Source organism: Lepisosteus oculatus, unplaced genomic scaffold (genome assembly GCF_040954835.1).
Source record: "Lepisosteus oculatus isolate fLepOcu1 unplaced genomic scaffold, fLepOcu1.hap2 HAP2_SCAFFOLD_60, whole genome shotgun sequence".
NCBI lineage: Eukaryota > Metazoa > Chordata > Actinopteri > Semionotiformes > Lepisosteidae > Lepisosteus > Lepisosteus oculatus.
In genome coordinates this window covers 898040-913877 of record NW_027168149.1, presented here as the reverse complement: position 1 = coordinate 913877, position 15838 = coordinate 898040, and the positions used below count along the sequence as shown (strand labels likewise).

The 15838-nt window shown below is 49.1% G+C and overlaps 6 non-coding genes across 6 annotated transcripts; all 6 read right to left on the bottom strand.

Moving 5' to 3' along the window:
* Positions 1-3864: 3864 nt before the first annotated feature.
* LOC138231456 (U4 spliceosomal RNA) lies at positions 3865-4006 on the bottom strand. The gene has a single exon (XR_011186707.1). It is a non-coding gene; the product is annotated as a U4 spliceosomal RNA (small nuclear RNA).
* A 230-nt stretch (positions 4007-4236) lies between these two features.
* Positions 4237-4353, bottom strand: LOC138231468 (U5 spliceosomal RNA). The gene has a single exon (XR_011186719.1). It is a non-coding gene; the product is annotated as a U5 spliceosomal RNA (small nuclear RNA).
* A 391-nt stretch (positions 4354-4744) lies between these two features.
* Positions 4745-4861, bottom strand: LOC138231507 (U5 spliceosomal RNA). The gene has a single exon (XR_011186758.1). It is a non-coding gene; the product is annotated as a U5 spliceosomal RNA (small nuclear RNA).
* Positions 4862-11620: 6759 nt separating this feature from the next.
* Positions 11621-11759, bottom strand: LOC138231458 (U4 spliceosomal RNA). Its single transcript, XR_011186709.1, has one exon. It is a non-coding gene; the product is annotated as a U4 spliceosomal RNA (small nuclear RNA).
* A 1336-nt stretch (positions 11760-13095) lies between these two features.
* Positions 13096-13169, bottom strand: trnat-agu (transfer RNA threonine (anticodon AGU)). Its single transcript has one exon. It is a non-coding gene; the product is annotated as a tRNA-Thr (tRNA).
* Positions 13170-14740: 1571 nt separating this feature from the next.
* Positions 14741-14813, bottom strand: trnav-cac (transfer RNA valine (anticodon CAC)). The gene has a single exon. It is a non-coding gene; the product is annotated as a tRNA-Val (tRNA).
* Between the last annotated feature and the right edge of the window lie 1025 nt (positions 14814-15838).

Sequence of the window (15838 nt, the reverse complement as noted above, 5' to 3'; positions counted from 1 at the left end):
GTCCTGCTATCCCACAAGTCTGTTCTTTCCCTACCAGTGAGGCCACTACATTTTGTAGGTGCAGGAAAAGGGCTTTGGACAGGATCTTAGTGTCCAAGCCTAACAGGCTGAGGGTCTCCAGTTCTTTATGTCATTTTTTGCTCCTTTCTTAAACAAGAGAGAGATAGTGCCTTCCCTTAAGGAGTCAGGCAGCAATTCTGTCTTATAGCTTTCCTCGAATAGGAGCAGTAGCGGATCCTGAAGCAGATCCCAAAAGGTGCAATAAAATTCTTTAGGGAGCCCGTCAGCACCTGGAGTTTTCCCCTTCTGTAAGCTCTCCATCGCCTGTCTCAGCTCTTCTACTGTCAAATCCCTCTCAAGTACTTCCCTATCTTCTTCACTCAAAACGTTTTCTAGCTTTGAGGTAAAAAAATGAATTTCTTCATCCTTTAGCTCTGTAGAGCTGTACAGTCTTGAGTAGAAGGCCTCGGTGCAGGAGAGGATAGCACTCGGCTCTGTTCTCTCTCGTCCCTCCTCATCAACTACACTTTCCATGACAGACTTGGAGCCTACCACTTTCCTGAAAAAGAAGCGAGTACACTTCTCATTTTCTTCCAAGAACTGCACTCTGCCTCTTAACAGCACTCCTCGACTACTTTCTTCGGCTATGCTCCGGATGTCCTTTTTTAAAAGGGTGATATCCTCGAGCACATCGAAGCCACTGTGCAGCATCGTGTAGAGACGCTGCAGCTGCCTCTGTTTCCTGGCTAGCACTCCTCTCCGTCTGGCAGCAGCCTTCCTTCCCTCAGCCATGAAAAATGCCTTTGTCCTCATCTTCACCTCCTCCCACCACTCTCCTACTGACCCGTACAGACACTGCAAGGACAGCCACTGTGATAGTTTCTCCTTGTAGCGGGATACTACCCCCTCGTTCTCTAGCAGCTTTGTGTTGAGTTTCCAGAGGCCTGGGCCAAAGACAGTCCCGCCCTGGAGTTCCACTCTACACCCTAAAGCCTGATGATCTGAGAAGAAGACAGGCTGAAGAGTGACCCCAACAACTTTCACTCTCTCTGAGACAAAGCAATAGTCAATTCTGGAGCTGCTATTCCTCCCTGACCATGTATATCCTGCTGTTGTGGGATATATACATCTATATGTGTCTGAGAGTTTAAAGTCTTGAACTAAGTTTTGCAGGGCCAGTGAGCTGGAATCCAATTTTATCGGAGAGCTAGACTGCCTGTCTGTGTGCTCTAAGATACAATTAAAATCCCCTCCCACTATCACGTCTGTGCTACTTAACAATAGGGGAGAGAGTGCCTTGAGTAGCTCCACCCTTCCTCCCACGTCAGTAGGACAATACACATTGATTAGCCGCAGGTTAACGGTCCCCCATTCCACATCCACACACAGCAACCTGCCATCTATGACCCTCTGAATACTTTTCAATTTGAAAGCCCATCCTTTGAAAAGAATGGCCACGCCAGAGGCTCTGTTGTTATTGTCCCCTGACCAAACAGAAGGCCCTTTATCCCACCTATCTTTAAAGCTTTTATACCTCTCTTGATAGGCTAAAGCACACTCCTGCAACATCAACACATCTCCCTCTCTCTGCTGGAGGTAATCAAAGACACACTGGCATTTAACTCTGTCATTGATACCTCTGGTGTTAAGAGAAATTATGTTTAGAGCCATTTTACATAAGAAAGTGGAACCAGTCTTTACAAAACACATTTCTCTTCGGTCTCACCTGTTACCTTCTCTTTCTTTTTCTTCTTACCAATTTCCTGCCAGCCATCCTCTGAATGAGCCTTCATCAGGGTGGCAGCAGTAAAAGCGTTCACGGAGTCCATTTCAAGGAAGGGGGTAGAAAGAGGGGTGGAGGGGTTCCAGCTGTCCCCATCGCCATGCTCTCCTTCCTCCTCGCTCGGGGAGAAAACAGAGTCATTTTTCCTTTTCCTCAAGTCCAGCTCCTGGGAGCACTGAGGGGAAAGGGGTGCAGCCGATGCACCAGTCTCCTCTTCCCCCTCACCCACCAGCTGTTGCAGATCCTCCGTGACGGACTGGATGGAGGAGAGGAGGGCATCTGTAGCACTTGCAGAGTCTGAGAAAAGCAGCTCCGCTGAATCCTGGGTATCGTCGCTGGACCCGCTCCACCGGGGGGCCCCACACTGGCCCTCGTTCTGAGGAGCAGGAGTGGGGGAGGGGTCCTCGCTGTTCTCGGGGGTTTTCAAACCCTCGTGCTTGTCTGGTGCAGTCTGCGGTTGTGGGAGCGTAGTGGATTTCTCTTCCACCGGCCCCGGAGCCACAGCAGGACTGATCCTGGCTGGAGGCTGAGACTCTTTGTCCAACAAGGGTTCTTTGTTTGACTTGTTGTTTGCTTTGGCTTTTCGGGCCGGTTTGGCTGAAACAAGCACTGCCTCATCCTTTCACATTTTGAATTTATTGGCGTAGGCGTGAGGGCAGTTCTTAAAAACGTGTCCTTCCGAGCCACATAAATTGCACTTTGGCAGCATTGAACAGTCAGAGGCTAAATGTCCCTGTTTGCCACAGGTCTTGCAGCATTTCACAGTGCAGGACGATGCCAGGTGTCCCACAGCACCACAGCGCCGACACACCTTTGGTTGTCCCACATAAAAAACATAGCCATTGCAGGCGCCCAGCTGGATTGTAGAGGGCAGGTGCCTTAAGCCTCCATTTACATTGTCCGGTAGTAAGCGAACCTCGAATTTGCTCCTGTTTTTATACCGTCAACATCTCTAACCTCAGTTCCATGGTGGACGGTGCAGTACTGGTTAAGCCAGATGTGAATGTCCTCCGTCTTTGCCAGTTCCGAGAACATAACAACATGCACCGTTTTCCTCTCTCTCTGTGTCAGAGGCTGCAAGTTGATCTTCTCAAGTGCAGGAACTTTCCCTCTTTTTGCCTCAAAGACATCCACGCATTGTTCAAACAGAGGATAGGTAGCAAATACAACCTCAAATGCTTTCTGACCTGGGAGAGCAAAGATGAAATCCAAGTGCCGAGGTTCAAAGCCAAGTTCCTTCTGTAACACTTTTCTGCTGAACTGCATACGATCCATGAAGAGGTCATCCAAAAGCTCAAAATGTACAGCATTCTTGCGGGATCCAAAGGTTGCCATCTCAAACTGCAAAACAAACACTGCTTCCACAAAACAAGAAAACAATCCAACTACTCCAACTACAGGCTGATCAAGGTATCTCCCCTGCCAGGTAAGCCGAGAGCCGCAGGCGATGAGCCCGGAGCTGAACGGGCCCCACTGGCTCGTTTGTAAGGCCAGGTGCATTGCCAACCACGACCGGCAGGGCAGAGGCCTTGAAGGCAGCCTGTCGCACGGATTGGGCACGGATTGGGCACGCTCGCAAGCCGTGAGCCGCAGGCGATGAGCCCCGAGCTGAACGGGCCCCACTGGCTCGTTTGTAAGATCTGCGGCAGATCGTGTAAAGACGTTCAACTTTGTAACTACTGCACGCACAGGAAGCAGAATAAATTCCTCTTTCAAACTGTCAAAGGTTTGCTTTGCGAACGCTGCAGGACATCGCACAATCTGTTTTGAACGGGGACAAACGATTTCTTATGAGGCGCAGTAAGTACAGACGTTTAAAAAGCTCCACTCATGCCGACGATGCAGCATGAAGAAGCGCAACCTAACGTTTGACAGACAAAAGCCTGGCGCCGCTACGAGCAATATGAAATCAAACTGACAGCACACAGCGTTTCGCGCTGACTCAAAAGTGATCTCGACAGACGCTGTTCTCTGCATAACGCTGAAAGAGCTAAAGAGTGTTTCTGTTGAGACGTAACAAGCTTGTTTCTTTCTACCATGATGTTACCATGACAAAATCTGTCTTTAAACACCTTGCTCAGTCTCTGACGAGACTGTCAAGAATTGCTTTCGCTAATTGTATTGCAAACCGGCGGAAGCGGGGTATTGGGAAAAGTTTTCAACTAGCAATAATCGCGCATCGGCTAAACCTCAAAGGCTAAGATACTGCCACTGCGCAAAGCTGACGGTTGCCAGGCAACCGCGTGGATCCTATGGAAATCGTTATCAATCGTCTCATGGCATGTCGTTGCTGTAACGCTTCATATTTGCGGCCGGACACTTCCCGCCCCCCAAAGAAAAGAGCGCCAATCAGACGGCCGGAGACCGAGGACTCGCGGAGCAGACTGCCACAATCGCCATAACAAGACCGATTGCGAGCGTTTTTGTTTTCTCTCTTTGACCAGCCAGGCTGCGCCCCACCCGAAGGCAGGGAAGCACAAAAATTGCATGGAACTCATTCATGCTCCTCTCCACGGAAATCTTTAGTAAAAGGCGAAAGATTTGTACGAGATGAAGAGAAACCAGAGTGCGTGGCTGCACACCTACAGGAGCCCAGGCCGCCTTCAAAGCCTCTGCGCTGCCGGTCGTGAATGGCAATGCACCTGGCCTTACAAACTAGCCAGTGGGGCCCGTTCAGCTCCGGGCTCATCGCCTGCGGCTCACGGCTTGCGAGCGTGACCAATCCGTGCGATAACTCGGAAAACACCCGGCCACACTGTGCCGGAAACGACGCACTCTGGGAAGCCGCTATGCAAAGCGAGTTCCCAAGATCCCCTGCGGCCGGACACTTCCCGCCCCCCAAAGTAAAGAGCGCCAATCAGACGGCCGGAGACCGTGGACTCGCGGAGCAGACTGCCACAATCGCCATAACAAGACCGATTGCGGGCGTTTTTGTTTTCTCTCTTTGACCAGCCAGGCTGCGCCCCACCCGAAGGCAGGGAAGCACAAAAATTGCATGGAACTCCTTCATGCTCCTCTCCACGGAAATCTTTAGTAAAAGGCGAAAGATTTGTACAACATGAAAAGAAACCAGAGTGCGTGGCTGCACAGCTACAGGAGCCCAGGCCGCCTTCAAAGCCTCTGCGCTGCCGGTCGTGGTTGGCAATGCACCTGGCCTTACAAACTAGCCAGTGGGGCCCGTTCAGCTCCGGGCTCATCGCCTGCGGCTCACGGCTTGCGAGCGTGACCAATCCGTGCGATAACTCGGAAAACACCCGGCCACACTGTGCCGGAAACGACGCACTCTGGGAAGCCGCTATGCAGGCAAGGTCCCAAGATCCCCTGCGGCCGGACACTTCCCGCCCCCCAAAGAAAAGAACGCCAATCAGACGGCCGGACCCAACAACCTTGGCGTTATTAGCACCACGCTCTAACCAACTGAGCTAACTGGCCTCGCAACAGTGCCCCTCTCAGTGCTGCAAAAAATCGAACTCAGGGAATTTCTTTTGTCCTCTTTTGAATAGAAAGCCGTGTAATTCAGTGTACGGGCTTTCTTGTGCACTTTCATGGTTCTTGTAACCAAAATCCTACACTGGCCTGAAATGCCCCCCATTTCACAGCATTTTTCAGCTGATTTAAAATGTACCTAAAGGAGAAGCATTTTTGAAGACCATCAATTACCAAGAGCTTTTGTCAAAGGTTTTGGTGGTCATTTTTAATGACCACAGAGCGCTGTGACCTCGGTTTTACATCTCATCCAAAAGACAGCGCCCTCTTACAACACAGCATCTCCGTCACTATACTGGGGCATTGGGACCCGCACAGACCTCAGGGTGAGCGCCCCCCCGCCGGCACCATTAACACCGCTTCCAGCTGGAAGCTTTGTTTTTCCCTGTAGCTCACCCTCATCCGGGTACTGACCTAGCTCACACCCGCTTAGCTTCAGTGGGTTTTCAGTTGCGAGTTGCAAAAGCCACTGCATTGGCTGGGAATCAAAACCAAGCCTCCCGCGTGGCAGGCGAGAATTCTAACACTGAACCACCAATGCTCAATGCCTGTACCTTCAAAAAAGACGGAGGACATTCACACCTGGCTTAACCAGTACTGCACCGTCCACCATGGAACTGAGGTTAGATATGTTGACGGTATAAAAGCAGGAGCAAGGAAATTCGAGGTTCGCTTGCTACCGGACAATGTAAATGGAGGCTTAAGGCACCTGCCCTCTACAATCTGGCTGGGCGCCTGCAATGGCTATGTTTTTTATGTGGGACAACCAAAGGTGTGTCGGCGCTGTGGGACACCTGGCATCGCCCTGCACTGTGAAATGCTGCAAGACCTGTGGCAAACAGGGACATTTAGCCTCTGACTGTTCAATGCTGCCAAAGTGCAATTTACTTGGCTTGGAAGGACACGTTTTTATAAACTGCCCTCATGCCTACGCCAATAAACTCAAAATGAGAAAGGATGAGGCAGTGCTTGTTTCAGCCAAACCGGCCCGAAAAGCCAAAGCAAACAACAAGTCAAACAAAGAACCCTTGTTTGATAAAGTCTCAGCCTCCAGCCAGGATCTGCCCTGCTGTGGTTCCGGGGCCGGTGGAAGAGAAATCCACTACGCCCCCACAACAGACTGCACCAGACAAGCACGAGGGTTTGAAAACCCCCGAGAACAGCGAGGACCCCTCCCCCACTCCTGCTCCTCAGAACGAGGGCCAGTGTGGGGCCCCCCGGTGGAGCGGGTCCAGCGAGGATACCCAGGATTCAGCGGAGCTGCTTTTCTCAGACTCTGCAAGTGCTACAGATGCCCTCCTCTCCTCCATCCAGTCCATCACAGAGGATCTGCAGCAAATGGTTGGTGAGGGGGAAGAGGAGACTGGTGCATCGGCTGCACCCCTTTCCCCTCAGTGCTCCCAGGAGCTGGACTTGAGGAAAAGGAAAAATGACTCTGTTTTCTCCCCGAGCGAGGAGGAAGGAGAGCATGGCGATGGGAACAGCTGGAACCCCTCCACCCCTCCCTCTACCCCCTTCCTTGAAATGGACTCCGTGAATGCTTTTACTGCTGCCACCCTGATGAAGGCTCATTCAGAGGATGGCTGGCAGGAAATTGGTAAGAAGAAAAAGAAAAAGAAGAAGGGACCAGGTGAGACAGAAGAGAAATGTGTTTTGTAAAGACTGGTTCCACTTTCTTATGTAATATGGCTCTAAACATAATATCTCTTAACACCAGAGGTATCAATGACAGAGTTAAATGCCAGTCTGTCTTTGATTACCTCCAGCAGAGAGAGGGAGATGTGTTGATGTTGCAGGAGTGTGCTTTAGCCTATCAAGAGAGGTATAAAAGCTTTGAAGATAGGTGGGATAAAGGGCCTTCTGTTTGGTCAGGGGACAATAACAACAGAGCCTCTGGCGTGGCCATTCTTTTCAAAGGATGGGCTTTCAAATTGAAAAGTATTCAGAGGGTCATAGATGGCAGGTTGCTGTGTGTGGATGTGGAATGGGGGACCGTTAACCTGCGGCTAATCAATGTGTATTGCCCTACTGACGTGGGAGGAAGGGTGGAGCTACTCAAGGCACTCTCTCACCTATTGTTATGTAGCACAGACGTGATAGTGGGAGGGGATTTTAATTGTATCTTAGAGCACACAGACAGGCAGTCTAGCTCTCTGATAAAATTGGATTCCAGGTCACTGGCCCTGCAAAACTTAGTTCAAGACTTTAAACTCTCAGACACATATAGATGTATATATCCCACAACAGCAGGATATACATGGTCAGGGAGGAATAGCAGCTCCAGAATTGACTATTGCTTTGTCTCAGAGAGAGTGAAAGTTGTTGGGGTCACTCTTCAGCCTGTCTTCTTCTCAGATCATCAGGCTTTAGGTCGTAGAGTGGAACTCCAGGGCTTTGGCCCAGGCATCTGGAAACTCAACACAAAGCTGCTAGAGAACGAGGGGGTAGTATCCTGCTACAAGGAGAAACTATCACAGTGGCTGTCCTTGCAGTGTCTGTACGGGTCAGTAGGAGAGTGGTGGGAGGAGGTGAAGGTGAGGACAAAGGCCTTTTTCATGGCTGAGGGAAGGAAGGCTGCTGCCAGACGGAGAGGAGTGCTAGCCAGGAAACAGAGGCAGCTGCAGCGTCTCTACACGATGATGCACAGTGGCTTCGATGTGCTCGAGGATATCACCCTTTTAAAAAAGGACATCCGGAGCATAGCCGAAGAAAGTAGTCGAGTGCAGTTCTTGGAAGAAAATGAGAAGTGTTCTCGCCTCTTTTTCAGGAAAGTGGAAGGCTCCAAGTCTGTCATGGAAAGTGTAGTTGATGAGGAGGGACGAGAGAGAACAGAGCCGAGTGCAATCCTCTCCTGCACCGAGGCCTTCTACTCAAGACTGTACAGCTCTACAGAGGTAAAGGATGAAGAAATTCATTTTTTTACCTCAAAGCTAGAAAACGTTTTGAGTGAAGAAGATAGGGAAGTACTTGAGAGGGATTTGACAGTAGAAGAGCTGAGACAGGCTATGGAGAGCTTACAGAAGGGGAAAACTCCGGGTGCTGACGGGCTCCCTAAAGAATTTTATTGCACCTTTTGGGATCTGCTTCAGGATCCGCTGCTGCTCCTATTCGAGGAAAGCTATAAGACAGAATTGCTGCCTGACTCCTTAAGAGAAGGCACTATCTCTCTCTTGTTTAAGAAAGGAGCAAAGAATGACATAAAGAACTGGAGACCCCTCAGCCTGTTAGGCGTGGACACTAAGATCCTGTCCAAAGCCCTTTTCCTGCGCCTACAAAATGTAGTGGCCTCACTGGTAGGGAAAGAACAGACTTGTGGGATAGCAGGATGCCTGATGAGCGACAACCTGGCCTTGTTGAGGGATGTCTGTCTGTACTCAGAGGATCGCTCCCTCCCTCTGTGCATTTCAGGTGTAGACCTAGAAAAGGCCTTTGACCGCCTAAACCGGCAGTACTTAACTTCGGTACTTGAGCACATGAAGTTTGGCCCCATCATGAGAAAGTGGATTAACCTGCTGTACACAGGTAGCAACAGCAGAGTAATGGTTAATGGCAATAGATCACGCCCCTTTGAAGTCTGTTGTGAGGCAGGGCTGGCCATTATCCCCCTTGTTATTCGTTTTGGCTATGGAGCCCTTAGCCTGTGCCTTGCGCCAGGATCAGGCCATTAATGGGATACCAGTACCTGGAAGTGGGGGAGGAGAGGTAAAGACATCTCTATACATGGATGACGTCACCCTGCTCCTCTCTGACAATGCCTCAATTCGTAGAGCTCTGCAGTGCTGTGATCGGTTCTCTTTGGCTTCCTCTGCAAAAATTAACAAATCAAAGAGCGAGATTTTTTATCAGAACTGGAGGGAGCCAAAAGAAGGACATGATCTCAGGCTGCAAGAGAAGAGAATTAAGGTCCTGGGGGTGTATTTTGGAGAAGAGATGGGAACAGTAAATTGGCAGAACAAATTGCCAATCTTAAACAAAAAACTGATGCAATGGAAGAACCGAGACCTCACCATGACAGGGAAGGTGCTGGTCATCAAAGCCAAGCTCTTGCCTGTCTTGAATTTTCTGGCTTCTACCTTCCCAATCCCACACCGTGTTGCGGCGGTGCTGAGGAGATTGATGTTTCAATTTCTATGGGGTGTGAAGCAGGAAAGACTCAGAAGGGAAATAATGTACAGGCCGCTACCCTCAGGGGGGAAGTCTGTCCCAGATATTGCTACGAAGCTGCTGTGCATTTTCCTGGCCTCTGTGCTGAGAGGCTTTGCAACAGCACCTGCAGCGCGTACCTGGACTTATTTTTCCAGGCTCTGGGTAGGTAGGGAGGTGTTCAGAGTGTGGGGTGTCAGACCCAAGCTGGATGTCCCACTCTCTGACACATGCCCTGCAATTTATGGGACAGTTAAAAGTTTTCTAAGATCTCACACAATTGGCCATATTCCCCTCCGAGATGTCAGCGTCCAAAAACTGGAAGATTTCTTTGCACCCCAGAACAATAGGCAGAACCCTGTGGGCATTTTAACATCAGCCCAAACAAGGAAGGTGTGGAAACACACATCCTCTAAGTTTCTGTGCAACATTCACAGAGATTTAGCCTGGAGTGTCGTCCACCAGTGCTTACCGGTACGAACTTCCTTGTACCGTATGGTCCTCACACCCAGCCCTCGCTGCGTTAGGGTGGGCTGCAGCGAGGAGGAGACTGTGACCCATCTCCTGTGGTCCTGCTTTTTTGCTAAGGCCTTCTGGGCACAGTTTGAAGATTGGTTGCAGGCTCTCTCGCCCCAATTTACCCTGACCGCTGCTTTCGTCATATACGGCATCTCTCCTGTCAAACTTCCTCCTGACGTGTTTGACAGGATCTGGGCCGTGGTGAACAGTGGGAAAGACGCCCTGTGGAGAGTGAGGAACATGGGGCTGTTCAAAGGCATCAAGATCCCAGTCAAGGCTGCAGGTAGCCTGGCCCTGTTCATCACCCGAGAGAACTATTACCTCAGAGATCTGTGGAGAGAAGGGAGGGAGGAAGCAGAAAATCTGTGGGAAATAGAGGGCATAGGTCAATATCTCAAGAAACTGTGAAAAACACTATCATGTTTAAGTAAAGAATGTGATTTGCTTCAGAAAAAAGAAATTGTTGCTATGTAACTCGTACCGTGTCAAAATGTAATAAGATGTGATCATATATACTGTTTTAAGTATGTATATTAATGTAAAGCATTTGTGATGCCCTGTATTTTATTGTGAAAAGGAAATAAAAGTTCTTAAAAATCGAAATCGCTGGAGGAAACAGTCCATCTGGCCATGAAACTCATTTGAACGTCTAGCTACAGCAACTAACAATATCATGATTTATTCAGGATGTGTGGAATCAGCACGTCCCGGAGACAGCTTCCGAAATCGTGAGCATTCTCTGGTGGTGTCCTGCAGGGCACCTGTGGCCGTGCATTGGTGGTATAGTGTTGAGCATAGCTGCCTTCCAAGCAGTTGACCTGGGTTCGATTCCTGGCCAACGCAGTGGCAATTGGTTTCAAATGCTGTCATGAGCCTTGGATTATGACTAGCAAAGCGAAGCCTTTTGAAAGAGCTAAAGCACTGCAAAACGGAATTGAAGGAGAATCTTACAGGGGATTCTGAGCGGTGTCTGCATACACGCAGTCCGATACGGGTGCTGAAAGCTTGAGCTACTCTCAATGTCATGCTGCCTTTCCCCGGAGTAAATCTGTTACATTGAAGGAATGCTTCTCGCAGGTTCAAAAGGGACCCTTGTTAATTGGAGAAATCAATGATTTCTAATGAATTCTGTATGTGTTAAAAGACAGCTATACACAGAAAACATGCAGGACACTGCCCATGATGTTTCCCGAGCCGAAACACAGTGCGTTTTTCCAAGCCATCTGACAAAGCTCGCCCACTGAAAACTGCAGCAGATCGTGTAAAGACCTTCAACTTTGTAACTACTGCACGCACAGGAAGCACAATAAATTCCTCTTTTCAAACTGTCAAAGGTTTGCTTTGCAAACGCTGCAGGACATCGCACAATCTCTTTTGAACGGGGACAAACGATTTCTTATGGGGCGCAGTAAGTACAGACGTTTAAAAAGCTCCACTCATGCCGACGATGCAGCATGAAGAAGCGCAACCTAACGTTTGACAGACAAAAGCCGGGCGCCGCTACGAGCAATATGAAATCAAACTGACAGCACACGGCGTTTCGCGCTGACTCAAAAGTGATCTCGACAGACGCTGTTCTCTGCATAACGCTGAAAGAGATAAAGAGCGTTTCTGTTGAGACGTAACAAGCTCGTTTCTTTCTACCATGATGTCACCATGACAAAATCTGTCTTTAAACACCTTGCTCAGTCTCTGACGAGACTGTCAAAAATTGCTTTCGCCGATTGTATTGCAAACCAGCGGAAGCGGGGTATTGGGAAAAGTTTTCAACTAGCAACAATCGTGCGTGCTAATTAGAACAGCAACGCTGAGCTCTCAGCACCGTACTGAGCCCAGGTGTTATTCTAAAGCTGTCAGGTGCAGTTCATTTATATGAAGGAAATCTCTTACTGGGTACGATTACAATGCAGTAAGTAGCACAGGCTACTTGGGGAATAGCCCGATGTGTTTTAAAACGACCCGAGCCAGGTAGGAGTCGAACCTACAATCTCCTAATCCGTAGTCAGATGCATTATGCATTGCGCCACTGTCCCTGGTGTGACACTACAGGACTGTAACCCAGTGATCTCAGCCCTGCAACTAGTAAAATATTACCCCCGGTCCATTCTTTTCCAAAAGTGAGAAACACCTGTTTTCTACATTTTGTCTGTTTTAAAACCATATCTCTTTAAACCAAACCAAGAGTTTGTCTTTTGCACTGATATTCTGATTCATTTCGATTTCAAAGAAAAAAAAGCATTACCTTCCAAAGCATCATAAAATTGTCCCTTCTTCCAGACTCTACTTCTCTCTTGTAGTAGTACAGTAGACCTTTCCAGGTGAGCAGATCACAGAGTCCGAAATGAGCTTCCTCCATCAAGCAAAGTACCTGAACATGACTCTGTCTTCATAAAAGCGCCCCTGTAATAAAGAAATTAAATCCGAAATCAAGAGGGCAGTTGCCTACTGAAGTTCAAGAAGTAATCAATTTTAACCTAGCAACACATTAAAGGCTGCATCTATACAAGTACGATTCTAGAAATGCTCACCAGATTACGTTTTAAGAAGGAACTGCGCCTCAGGTTCCGCCGAGATCTTAACTCGGATGGCAGGATTCAGAGTCCGGAGTGCGGATGTGATCTTCCGCGTATTCAAACCGCCAGCATGTGACTCCCCTGTCCCCGTGACCTCATTGCTCTGCTCTCTCCTCTGTGCAGCCGAGCCCGACTCATGGTAAAGTGGAAAAAAATATGCCCTCAACGTGAGATTTACTCTGGACGAGGATAGATGTTACCTTTTTATCGTTGAATAGGATGTATGTGATGTGGCGACTAGGTTCAATTTTGTATCCTCTTTAAAAGATTAAGGACTGGGGTGAGCGTGATTTACCACCCTTTCAGCTAAGGACCCGACATGCGCACCGTTTAAGCTGCATAGACTCGGTCGTTTAACTCTTCTCTATTAGCAGGGTTAAGGTTAAAGAAAAAAAACATTGCTGACTTCTTTTTTTTTGCCAGCCGCTAGCGCTGATTAGCAAGGTTTGTATTTCATGTTTTGCAAGTTGCATCCATTTTAAGAAAAACAAGTCGCGTTAAAGACAGGAAATGAATACTTGCATTTAATTAAGTCTAGCCGTAGGCGGTTGTCCATAATGACCAGTACTGTTCGAGAAGACAGAACAAAGAAGGCACCGCTGGGATTCGGACCCAGGATCTCCTGTTTACTAGACAGGCGCTTTAACCAACTAAGCCACGGTGCCCCAGGAGTGTTGTCCTTTTGCAGCCACTTGGACACACCTTTAGAAAAACATTTTGTTAACAGGCATTCTGCCTCAGCCTAAACACCTATAGCTTGCAAAGTGCATGCTATTAGACAGGCACCTCTGCAAGACCTTAAGAGTCTCTTAAACTAGTGATAGTAAGGTGTTCCCAACGGGTGATGTTCGGCTTTCAAATCATCTCTCCGTGGAAGCGCCGAGATGCAGCTGTTTAAGGCTTAGAAGCAGCTGACTGTTTCACTACCTAGCTGATCACTGTCAGTCAGGGAGCTCAGAGGTGAAAAGCCTGTCTGAGAGACAATTCGCCGTCGATCAGTTCAATATGTTCCGTACCAGCTCGGCGCACCTGAGATCATCTTGGTAGCCGTGTAGCTCATATAGGTGAGAGCGTGTGTGTGTACCACCGTGATTGGATGCCGGCCCTTCTCAGGTCACAGTAAACCTTCTGCTCAAAAAAAGTGAGGTTTTATTTAATCTCTGACCAAGGGAAACGTTTCATTTTTTCAAAGAAATGTTTGTTAAAAAATAAAGTCATAGTTCAATGGGATTCAATCATAGACCGTGTGATATGGAAGTCAGGAACCTAACCCACAGCACCACCAGCACAGTCACGTGCTGAGTGCTGAAAAAGCACTACAGAAACATTATCGACAGACAATGTACAGCGTGTACTATTCTTGTGTTGCGGTACATGAATATAATTATATCGTTATTAATTTCTAATTTATAACTTTATTAACTTTATAAATTTATAAATTAACTTTATAAATTTATTAACGTTATTAATTAATTTCACGACGCACAGACAGGGCGCGGGGAGCCGCCGCCTGCAAACACAGCTCCAGGCAGGACTCCACTCCGCAGGAGCCGCAGAGCAGAGGAGATGGGGGCAGCTTAGCTCCTGTGCAGAGACCTGAGCTGCTGTTGCTGCAGACACTGTCTTTTCTGCACTCGGGGTAGGAGTGAATGTTGAGTTGCCCTTAGAAATGAAGCAGAGCACTTCAACGGCACGGGTGTGTGTGTGTGCGCCCTGGTGATTCTGGGAGACAGATTGAACCTGGGCTAAAAGAGAGGGGGCTTAGCCCTCTTCCATTTGCTAGTTCAAAGTTGTACAACCCATTTGTATCTGCTAGGCGGCGCAGTCGTCGTGCACAAAGAACGCTTTGAAAAGCGTCAAAGGCAAGTCATTCCGAGTTGGTCGTTTGTGTTTTCCGTTCAGACGCGAAATGCTGAAATGATCTCTCGGCTCCTCGGTTGTCATTTCTGCTCCTTAAAGGAATCACAGCACCCGTCGGCTTCCAGCACGGTGGGTCGGGACACAATGCCGGGGGTCGGAGAGAGCGATGTCTTCCTCGTTAGTATAGGACCTGTCACCTGTCCCCACCTGTCACGCGGGAGACCGGGGTACATCAGGACGCGCATTGAAGTGAAAGCAGGATGCGCTGCGACATGCACTGTGCAGATCCCGCCACACTAAGGGGTGAGTGGGTCTGTTCGATCACAGCGCTAGGCGAATCCCCAATCCCCTTTTGTGCGTGGCGACAAAATAAGTCTGTTTCCGCCCGGTTTCGAACCGGGGACCTTTCGCGTGTGAGGCAAATGTGATAACCACTACACTACGGAAACGGTGGTAAGATATGCCCAGCGGCCCAGCGTTGAGCTTCGCCATTGCGATTCAGCTGCTTCCAGTGCCTTTATTGGAGTGCGCTGATGGACCGTGCTCTCTCTCCAGAGACCAGCACGCCTGTCATGGACGGAGCAGGAAAGGCGCTGCCACATTCTACAGCCCTCTCCACGCAATCGACGAAATCTGGCTACTGAAGTGGAGAAAATCGCCTCTCCAGAAAGTGCAAATATCATCTTGGAGAGTATAAATCCTATTGCCGAAGGTCAGCTCTGTCTACCAGAGTGACCCTCCCACCTCCTGCAGCGATGGTCAGCTCGTCTCACACGCGAGAAGTTTTGGCTGGAAACAAGCGCCCCCTCTTCTCGCACGTTTTGCACGTTCGAGAAGGATCTTCTTCACATTCGCCCATGCAGTTCCCAGTCTTGTGGACGAGGACAAAAAGAACACACAAGGGCTCATCCAGGAGTTGAACCCAGGACCTCCCGCACCCTAAGCGAGACTCATACCCCTAAACCAATGAGCCACGGCAGCACTTTCCATTTTATTCTGTCAGCGAGCTTGAGGACGGGGGAGAGGCGTCATTCGCTCGTCCAGTCAGACCTTCATCAATAAGTCAAGAAAGCTGCAATTACACGACTGCCTTGCAGACGAAGGGCAGTGAACTGCACCCGGTAAGAGGGGAACAAGCGGCACTAGGTGACACCGAGGCATAACCCCAGCGAGGGGGGTTAGCTTGCATGGTACAGCGCTCGCTTTGCATGCGAGAGATAACGGGATCATTTCCCACATCCTCCAGGTGTGTGCTTAGAGCTTGATGTGCCGAAAGGTGTCCTTTAGCCTGTGGTCACGCCTTGCATGGAGAGCGTCATGCAGCTGTCAATCATTTTGCAGCCACGCCCCCTCTTCATCTTCTCTCTGCCTTAAGCGTCTCCGCCACTCTCTCTTGACATTTCATGTCAGCATGTCAGAAGTCCGAGTGACGTTTTTAATGGCTGAGTGAGGGCACGATGCTGAAGCAGAGAGG